Genomic DNA, 11,103 nt, shown 5'->3' with positions numbered 1-11,103 from the left:
TTTCCAGTTCTGCTAGCACCATCTGTTGAAGAGACTATCTCCTCTCCATGCAACATGCCTAGGCTCTTTGTCAAAGATCAATTGGCTGTATGTGGATAGATTGATTTCTGGGTTCTCAATTTTGTTCCATTGATCTATATGTCTTTCATTGCACCAGTACTAGGCTGTTTTAACCACTGTAGCTGTGTAATATTTTTTCACATCAGAAAGTGAAAGTCTTCCAACTTTTTTCTTCTTCTTAAGCAGTGCTTTGTTCATACTGGGCCTCTTTCTTTCCATATAAAGTTTGAAATTTTTTTTCCATCTCTTTGACAAATGTCATTGGTATCTGGATCAAGATTGCAATACGTGTGTAGATTGCTTTGGGTAGTACTGACATTTTCACAATGTTGTCTTCCTATCCAGGAGCATGGTACATTCTTCCATTTTGTAAGTGTCTTTTGGTTTCTTATAGTGGTGTTTTGTAGTTTTCTTTGCATAGGTCCTTTGTTTCTCTGGCTATAATTATTCCTAAATATTTCATCCTTTGGGTGGCTATTGCAAATGGTATTGCTTTCAGTGCTAATGTCCTTTCAATGCTGTCATTATTGGTATAGAGGAACCCAACTGATTTTTGTATGTTGATCTTGTAGTCTCCCACTTTGCTTAATCTTCCAATGAAGTCCAGTAGTTGTTTTGCTGAGTCTTTGGGGGTGTTCAATGTTTAGGATCATATCTTCTGCAAATAAAGAATGTTTCACTTCCTGTTTGCCAATTTGAATTCCTTTAATTTCCGTATTTAGCTTTATAGCTCTGTCTAAGACTTCCAATGCAATATTGAATAGGAATTGTGACACAGGACATCCTTGTCTGGTTCCTGTTCACAAAGGGAAAGTTTTCATTTTCTCTCCATTGAGAGTGATGGTGGCTCTTTGTTTTGTATATATGCTCTTAATAATGCTGAGGAATTTCCCTTCAATTCCTATTTTGTTGAGTGTTTTTATCAGGAATGGATGTTGGATTTTCTCAAATGTCTTTTCTGCATCAATTGATATGATCATGTGGTTTTTTTCATTTTTTTAATATTTATATGGTAGATTACATAGATTGCTTTTCTAATACTGAACCTTGCTCACATCCCTGATATGAATCCCACTTGGTCAAGATGTACTATTTTTTTGTTGTTGTTGTTGCTAGGATTTTGTTGAGAATTTTTGCATCTATGTTCATGAGGGATATTGGTCTATAATTTTCTTTCTTAGTGATGCCCTTCCCTGGTTTTTGTATGGGGGTTATGCTTCCTTCATAGAATGCATTAGGAAGTTTCCCATTCCCTTCTATAATCCAGAATAATTTGAGTTGAATTGGTGACAGTTCTTCCCTGAATGTTTCGTAGAAATAACTAGTGAAGCCATGTGGACCTGGACTTTTTTGGTTGGGAGTTTTTGATGACTTGATTAATTTCTTCTTTTGTTATGACTCTGTTAAGGTTTTCTACTTCACTCTGTGTAAGTTTCAGTAGGTCATGTTTTTCTAAAAATGTATTCATCTCTTCTAGGTTTTCAGATTTGTTGGAGTACAACTCTTCATAGTATTCTGTTATTATCCTTTTTTTTCCCCATTGGTTCAGTTGTTACATCACCCGGGTGGTTTCTAATGCATGTTACTTGTGTCTTCTCCCTCTTTTCTTTGGTTTGGTTTGTGAATGATTTGTTGAGTTTATTAATCCTTTCTAAGAACCAGCTTCTTGTCCTGTTGATTCTTTCTGTAGGTTTTCTGTTTTCTTTCCTATTTATTTTTTCTCTAATCTTTATTAGTTGTATTCTTCAGGTGACTGTAGACTGGCTTTGTTGGTCTGTTTCTAACTATTGGGTATTCTTTGCTAATATGTGAATTTTAGTTCTTTCTTCTTTTTGGATGTGTGAATTTATTGCAAAAATTGTCCTCTTAGCACTGCTTTTGCTGTATCCCAAAGTTTTTGGTATGTTGTGTTTTCATTCTCATTTGTTTCTAGGAACTTTGTGAGTTCATGTGTTTTTTCTTCTAATACACAGTAGCTTTGGAACAGGGTGTTGTTCAGTTTCCATGTATTTGACTTTATATCCTTGGTCTTCCTATTGTTGATTTCCAATTTTATAGCATTGTGGTCTGATAAGATGCTATGTAGTGTTTTGATGTTTGTATATTTAAGGAGGCTTGTTTTGTGGCCTAAGATATGGTCTATTCTGGAGAATGTTACATGTGCACTGGGAAAAAAATCTGTATTGTGGTGTTGTTGGGTTGAATACTCTGTACACATCTATGAGGTTAAGTGTTTGTGTTGCTTAGTCCTTCTGTATCTTTATAGAATTCCTTTCTGATTGTTTTATCCTTTTTCAAAAGTGGTGCATTTAAAACTTCCACTATTATTGTATATTTGTCTACTTATTTTTTCTATTCTATTAGGAGTTGCTTTATATACCATAGGGCTCTTTCATTGGAAACATACACAGTTATTTTGTTTATGTCATATTGTTTGATTTACATTTTAATCATGAGATAATGTCCTTCTGTTTCTCTTATGCTGATTTTTGCCTTAAAGTTTATTTTATCTGAGATTAGTATTGCTACTCTTGTTTGGTTTTTATTGCAATTAGCTTGGTATATTTTTTCCCATCCTTTCACTTTTAATCTGTTTCTATCTCTGTGTGTGAGATGCGTCTCTTGCAGACAGAATATTGAAGGATCTTGTTTTCTTATCCATTCTGTCACCCTCCATCTCTTAACAGGTGCATTCAATCCATTTACGTTCAGTGTAATTATTGATTGGTATTGATTAGTTACTGTCATTGAATTTGTTTTTTTGTGGTGTTGCTGCTTCTTTGTTCTGTTTGTCTTTCTTTGTTGAGTTCATGATTTTTGTGTTCTTTCTTGTGCGTTTCCTCATAGTTTTAATGTTTTCATATTCGTCTTGGATTCTCATTCTCTTGGTATGTTGTGAAGTGTTAATTTTCTTTGAGGTTGCCTTATAGTTCATTGACTTTTCTGTCCATTTAATGCAGTCTATTTTATCCTGTAATCGATCTGACCTTCTCACTGTCTGGATCTCTGTTCCTACGTGTTCACCTTCTTTTGCATTGTACTTATTTTGTTCATAGACTGACCTCCCAGAGTTTCTGAATTTGTGCTTATAGTTTTGTTTTGTTAACAATTCTTTCTGTTCACTTAATTCAGGGAGGTGCTGCCACATACATCAGTCTCTGGTTGTTGTCTGTTCTTGTTGGTTCTCAATCCACAGAAATCCCTTTAGGATGTTTTGTAGCACAGTGTTGGCTTTGGTGAAGTACCATACCTTCTGTTTATCCTGGAATGTTTTGATTACACCATCATATTTGATTGATAGCTTTGCTGGATAAAGGATTCTTGGTTGGCAATTTTTTTTTGCAGGGTTTTATATGTTTCTTCCCATTGCCTTCTCACTTGCATGGTTCCTGCTCAGTCTGACTTGCTTGCCTTTGTATGTGACCCTTCTGTTTTCTCTTGCTGCTTTCAGAAGTGTCTCCTTGTCTTTGAGTTTGGAGAGCTTGACTATGATATGTCTTGGTGATTTTCTTTTTGGTTCCACTCTTCCTGGACTTTGTTGGGCTTCTTGTATGTTTATCTTTTCACTTTTAAGGATGTTAGAGAAATTTTCTTCCAGTAGTTCTTCGGCAATTTCCTCTGTGGACTTGTGTATTCTTCTTGTTCTGTGCTGCCTGTTCAGGGAAGTGCCGGCAGTCTTGTCTTCAGATTTTTTAATCCCTTTTTCTGCTTGCTATTCTATCTTAGCAGCGTTGAGAGATTTGTCTTCCAACTTTCTGGTTCTGGCTTCTATCTCTTTAGTTCTACCCTTTGGTCCTTTCAGTGTTTTGTTCATTTCTGATATTTTATTCTTAATCATTTGGACCTCTTTTTACAGCTTTTGAATTGTTTCCAATGCAATATCTATCTTATTTGATTGTTCCTGTAGCACTTTCCTGACTTCTGCCTTATTTTCCTCCTCTCCTCTGAAAAGCATTTGAATGTGTCTCAATATTATTTCCCTGACGTCCTTCTCAGACAGATCCAAAGCCTGCTTTTCTTCTAATGGGAAGTCTTTGTCTACCTCCAGCTCATTTGTCTCAGTTACTCTTTTCTGTTTCTGGACATGTGCCGATATCTTTTGTTGTTTCTTGGACATTTTCAATAGTTAGATGTGTTTTTAATGATTAAATTAATGTATGTTGATGTATTACTAAGCTTACTGTGTGCCTTGTGGCTGTGTTCTGGAGATAGGCTTCCTTTTTCATGTCTCATTACTCAATTGTGAGAAATCTTAGCAAGCTTTGCCTAACTATGTAGTGTGCAGCAGCTGGTATTGGCTCCTACCCAGATGGTGGTATATTATGGGGTATGCTTGTAACTTAGGTATATGGCCACAATTGCTGTCTCTTCTTTGGTAATATAGGGAAAGAAAGCTCCTAGCCCAAGGAAAATAGGAGAATCAAAATGCAAAAAAACAGAAACAAAAGTAAAAGCAAAACCAAACAAAAAATTAGCAACAACAACAAAAAAACCCCAAACCAAACCAAAACAAAACAAAACGTAGCAAATTATTTCAGTAGTCTTTGTTGAGTAGATCAATGTATATGCAGAGTGAAAACCTTCACAGGTGAGTGGGGGAGTCCACTTGCTCAGGTATCCCCTCTAGTCACTACCGTGAAGGTACACAGACAAAGAATGAGAAATAAGTGGAAGAAAGATGGTTCACACTTTTATCTCTGATGATCATTTAGGTGTCTCCATAAACACAGTATCCTTTACCCTGTAATGTGTTTTTAACAGGTTTAAACACTGTTCTTATATATATTAGTTGATGTTGGCTCTTGCCTTTTTTGTTGGGGCTTTACAGAATGCAAATACAGCTTGGCTGTATGGCCTGACCTGCTGTGCCTTGTTAGATAAAGCAGGAATAAAAGCTCCTGCACAACTAGGAGAGCCATATTCAGGGCTAAATATCACAGCCAGATGTCATAAGAACCCATTAGAGGATTAGCTTCTGGACTTTCAGGAAGGAGTTTGAGCTACTTCCTCTTTGTGCTGTGGGAAACTTTTGCCCGTGTATGCAATGCTGGACCCTTTTAGGGGTGCACTCCCACATGCATGAAGACACCAAGGTTGGGCAAAGAGGGTGTGACAGGACAGAGCACAGGAGTTGAAGGGGGGAAAAAGAAGAAGAAGAAGAAGAAGAAGAAGAAGAAGAAGAAGAAGAAGAAGAAGAAGAAGAAGAAGAAGAAGAAGAAGAAAATCACACCTCTTTTTCACTGGGTGGTTTTCATTCCCTAGTGCTGGCTATGTTTATTTGTTTATAATATCTCTTTTAGTACTTCCATAGCTGAAGTCCTGAGAGGTAGTAGAATGAAGGAGTTAAGAGAATCTAGCTGTGAATTTACACAAGACTTGACTAATACTAATTTTGTGTTTTAAGATAAACTGTTTAAATCTTTTTTGCTTACAATCTTGCTTTGAGTATTAAAGAAGTTTGCAAACATGAAGTGTCTTACATATCTCAGTTAAATAACAAATTGCTGTTATAGTTAATACTGTTTACACTTCATTTAAGTTAGTGGTTTAAAACAACACAGTTCTGTATGCTAGCAATCTGACACAGCTCTAATTTTGCTAAAATCATGGTGTTGGCAGGGTCACATCCTTTCTGCATGCTCTTGTTGTTGTTGCTGTTAAGTACCCTCAAGTCAGGTCCAACTCATAGCGACCCTGTATAGAGTTTTCAAGGAGTGGCTGGTGAGTTTGAACTGCTGATCTTGTGGTTCAAACCAACCTTGCATTTCAATGCATCAGCCCACAGTACTACACCAGGACTCTTTTTGGATATTCTAAGGGAGAATAATTTTCCCTTCTTTTTCCAGCTTCGAGAAGACAGCCACATTTGATTGCTTCTGGTTCCTTACTCCAAGCTCAAAGACAACAACCTTGCACCTTCATAACCCACCTTCATTATTCACTTCTTACTCTAACTCTGAACTCAACCAGGAAATATTTCCTGTTTTTAAGGACACATGTTATTAGATTGGACTCACCTGAGTAATTCAGGATAATCTTCTAACCCCTCTCCTTGTTAATATCTGCAAAGTTCCATTTTCCATGAAAGGCAACGTATACAGTTTCTGGAGATTAGGGCATGGACATCTTTGGGAGGCTATTATTCTGCCTACATCATTGATATTTAAAACATAAATGTTGAGGAGATGATTTAAAACATTGCATTAAAAGTTTAAACCACTATGGAGCTGTGAGTTAATGCACTCAATTGCAAAATCAGCTTGACCCACAAGGTTGGTGGTTCAAGTTCATCAGCTGCTCCTTGAAAACCCTATATTGAGTCATTATGGTTCAAAACTGACTTGACAGCACTTAATACCAATAGCAATTCTGTATATTGACTATAATGCACGTGGTTCTTGTATTTTAAGGAAAATGTTAGGGAAACATAATCAACTGGCCAAGTAGGGAGTCAGTTATTTTAGCTATCTTTAATATGGTCTAATTAGAAAAGCATGCAAATAGCCAGCTTCCCACTGAGCATAATCCCAGATAACTTCAAAGAATTTCATACTGATTATAATGTCTATAAGGAGCTCTGGTAATGAAGCGTGTTACGAGCTGAGCTGCTAATTGTAAAGTCAGTAGGTCAGATCTACCAGTTGTTCATAGGAAAAGATGAGGATATGTGCTCCAGTACAGTTTTACAGCCCTGGAAACCCTATACAGTGTAGCTATGAGTCAGAACCAACTCAGTGGCATACCAGCACCACCAACACCACCATAATATCTGTAATTTTTGAATTCTACTTTTTGAATATGAAATATTTATCCATAATCTCAAATATTAGCAAGATCTCACTGTCCATAACTTCCAAAATACTAATTCCATCATTTTAATGCTCATGTCAAAAATGACTAAGGAAGTCTGGTAGTGGGTCTAGCAGCTACTCTTGGGGATGAGGCTTTCTGATCCCATAAAGATTTAAACCCTAAAATCCCTATGAAGGTCAATGTGAGTTAGAGTCAAATCCATGGTACAAAAACACCACCACCATCATAAAAAATGACCACCCCAAAACTCAATAAAAAAACACAATGTTTCTGTCCTTTAGGAATATTCTATTTGTGGCTGGGCTTGCATATCACTAGAAACTGAAAATAATTTATTTACTCAGAATAAAAAATAAGACAAAATTTCTTGGTGTTAGGGATTGTGTTTTGTATATCTTTACATGCCTGTTGACTATAGAAATAAAACTTCATTTTGTTAATTGAAATCTTCATTCTGCACATAAATATGCAAAACACAACTTAGAAAAATAACAGACTGAAACCATAATTCTTCAGGTCAGAGCTTTGGTTTTGGTGTTATTTGTTCTCAGCTGCTTAAAACTGCAGTGTTCCTATTAAAACCTCAGAGCAGTAGATCACTTCACTTGTTCCAACTAGAACTGTTCAAAAACTATTGCTGCCTGACTAATGCATTGCAAATAAAATCTGAAGACATAGTGCAGATTGAACCTTGATTCATAAAATCCTTCAATGCAAAGTCAAATCATATTTTCATGTCACAAAGCACAATTTCAATTATAATATCAAATAGCAGTGAAACTGGAAGAATACTCTTTTAAGATATCTCTGCCAGCAAAATTTGTCACTTCCTTGACAAGATTGAAAAACATAGCTACTGATACCCATAGAGGTTAGTATATGTATATCTCTGATTTAATTAGAATAACTTTGAGTTTGTTCTTTATCTAGGACAGTTTTTGTCATTGTTGCTGTTTCATCTATGACAAGGTACATTTCTAAATTAGAAAGACACAGTTATATGTCATCCATCATACAAATTTCAAAATTAATTACAAGTGTTTTTATATTCAATTCATAATTTAATCATTCATTTATTTAGCCATTCAATATAAAAATATATTGAGCATTTCTGAGGTACCAGACTTGGGATAAGCAGAATTCAGGGTTGTCTTGGAAAGACAAAAGCTATCTAGTTAATAAGCTTAAAGGTACAAGTCTATATCAAGGCACCTTTAAAGAAAGTCCTGGCAATCCCCTTCCCTAAAATTGGACATTGAAAATCCTGTGAAGCAGCATTCCAATTTGACACACATGAGGTGACTATAAATGGCGATCAACTGTAGAAACTGTTTTCTTTTTAAATATTTCATCAAGAGAAAGCAATCTTTAAGAAATGAATAATTTTGAATACTTGGTTAAGAGCCCTCAACAATGGCAAAAAATATGAGGCAAACATTGCCATGCCTCTCTTACTTTGGTGCAGAGGAGGTGGTTCTCTCAGTGCAATGGAAACAGGAAGTAGGTTCTACAGCTGACAAGAACCCCCCCCAAAATTGAATATTTGAGTCATATGTACCTTGGTTTTATTTCTATACTCACTAACTTCTGATGATTTGATTTTCTATAGAGCTTTTCTGAATGAAAAGATATGAGTCTCCTATGAGTTTTATTGATTGGTAAATTGCATTTCTCACTGTACATGAGCATTAGGGAAATTGATAATTAAAGACATTATTTAAACCATTCATTTTATAACTATGGTAATTTCTGCACAAACACTAAGCCCTTAAGTCTTTTTCCATCAGCGTAATTTGCTTAGCAACGCTCAGGTGAAACAAATTTTCCTAATTTTACATTATGATCCTGAAAGTTCCAGAAAGCCCTGGACTTCTTTGAGAACATTTAAATTCCATCTTCAGTACTCTAAATTCAAGGAATACACAGGGTCACTGTACCAAAAGGAAATGGTTAAGTAACATATGAACAAAAGCCAATGATACTGAAGGAAGAAGTCCAAGGTACATTGAAGAATTTGGCAAAGAACAAGGCATCAGGAATTGATGAAATAATAATTGAAAACTTTGAAGACAGTGAGGTGACACTGGAGGCACTCATTCATCTCTGCCAAGAAATTTGGAAAACAACTAACTGGCCAAGGTATTGGAAGAGATCCATATTTGTGCCTATTCCAGAGAGAGGTGACCCAACAGAATGTGGAAATCATCGGGCAATATCTTTTGTATCCTATGTGAGTAAAGCTTTAATAAAGGTAATATAGAAATGGCTGCAAGAATACATTGACAGAGAACTTCCAGAGGTTCAACCTGGATTCAGAAGAGGACTTAGAATGAAGGATGTCATTGTTGATGTCCAATGGATCTTGGCTGAAAGCAGAGACTATCAGAAAGATGTTTTCCTGTGCTTTATTGACTACACAAAGGCTTTCAATTGTGTGGCTCATGACAAGCTATGGACAACATTGCAAAGTAAGTATTCCAGAACACTTACTTGTGCTCATGAGGAATCTGTACCTGGACCAAGATGCAGTTGTTCGAGAGAACATGGGAACACTGAATGGTTTAAAATTAAGAAAGGTGTGTGACAGGGTTGTATTTTTTCACCATACTTATTCAACCTGTATGCTGAGCTAATAATCTAAGAAGCTGTGTTCTATGAAGAAAAATGTGACATCAGGATTGAAGGAAGACTCATTAACAACCTGCGACATACAGATGATACAACCTTACTTGCTGAAGTGAAGAGGACTGAAAATACTTAAAGATGAAGATCAAAGAGCACAGCCTTTGGTATAGATTGTATCTCAATGTAAAGAAAACAAAAATCCTCACCACTGGACCAATAAACAACATTCTTATCAATGGAGAAAAGATTGAAGTTGTCAAGGGTTTCATTCTTCTTGGATCAACCATGAACACTCATGAAAGGAGCAGTCAAGAAATCAAATGACATATTTCATTAGGCAAATCTGCTGCACAAGACCTTTTTGAAGTATTGAAGAGCAAAAATTTCAGCTTGAGGACTAAGGTGCGTCTTGCCCAAGCCATGGTATTTTCAATAACCTCATATGCATGTGAAATCTGGACAGTGAATAAGGAAGATCGTAGAAGAATTGATGCTTTTGAGTTATGGTGTTGGAGGAGAATATTGAAAGTGCCAAAGAATGCCAAAAGAACCAACAGATCTGTGATGGAAGAAGTGCAGCCAGAGTGCTCCTTGGAAGTCAGGATGGCCAAACTTCATCTCTCATACTTCAGAGGAGGGACCAGTTGCTGGAGAAGTTTATCATGTTTTGTAAGGTGGAGGGTGAGAGAAAAAGAAGAAGACCCACAGTGAGATAAACTAGCAAAGTGGCAGCATCAATGGGGTCAAGTCTGGCAACAATTGTGAGGTTGGCCCAGGATGGGTCAGTATTTTATTCTATTATGCATAGGGTGGCTATGAGTTGGTACAAACTCAATGGTACGTAACAACAACAACAAAACAACATGAAAGGACGGAGTCCTGGTACGGCACTGTAGGATAAGCACTAGACCACAAGGTCAGTTTGAACCTCAAGGTCAGTGGTTCAAACTCACCATCTATTCCTTGAAAATCCTATCCAGGGTTGTTGCAAGTCTGAACCAATTCAACAGCACTGACAACAAGAACAACATGAAAGGACAGCCATCTTCCAGGTCCCAATGCTTACTTATGCCCATACCCCATGTCCTTAGCTTTTGCCTGAAGAAAATCTGTTACAAGAACATTTTCTTTCTTGACTATAGAGAACAGAAGCTGAATTCTTCATTTGTGAGAGGTGGGGGAAAGCGTGTTGCTTCAATAACCTTCAAGAATATATTTTTATTGTTTTTAAATGTCATATATTAATGATGGAGTCCTGGTATAATCGTTTATGATAAACACTGGACTGCAAGGTCAATTTGAACTGCAAGGTGGTGGTTCAACCCCCCCAGCCACTCCTCCAAAACCCTATACAGGGTTGCTATGAGTCAGAAAAGACTCCAAGGCACATAACAGCAACATATTAATAATACATCAAATAGAGTTGGCTGGATCTGGTTAAGGTAAAGCATAAAGATTGAGGAGCAAGAATTAAAGAGCATACAAGTTCACCAAAATATCATGAATTTGTGAAGACCTTTTAACTCTCTCTCTCTCTCTCTCTCTCTCTCTCTCTCTCTCTCTCTCTCTCTCTCTCTCACACACACACACACACACACACACACA

Source organism: Chrysochloris asiatica, unplaced genomic scaffold (assembly GCF_000296735.1).
Source record: "Chrysochloris asiatica unplaced genomic scaffold, ChrAsi1.0 scaffold00068, whole genome shotgun sequence".
Classification (NCBI taxonomy): Eukaryota; Metazoa; Chordata; class Mammalia; order Afrosoricida; family Chrysochloridae; genus Chrysochloris; species Chrysochloris asiatica.
This window is presented reverse-complemented; position numbering follows the sequence as displayed.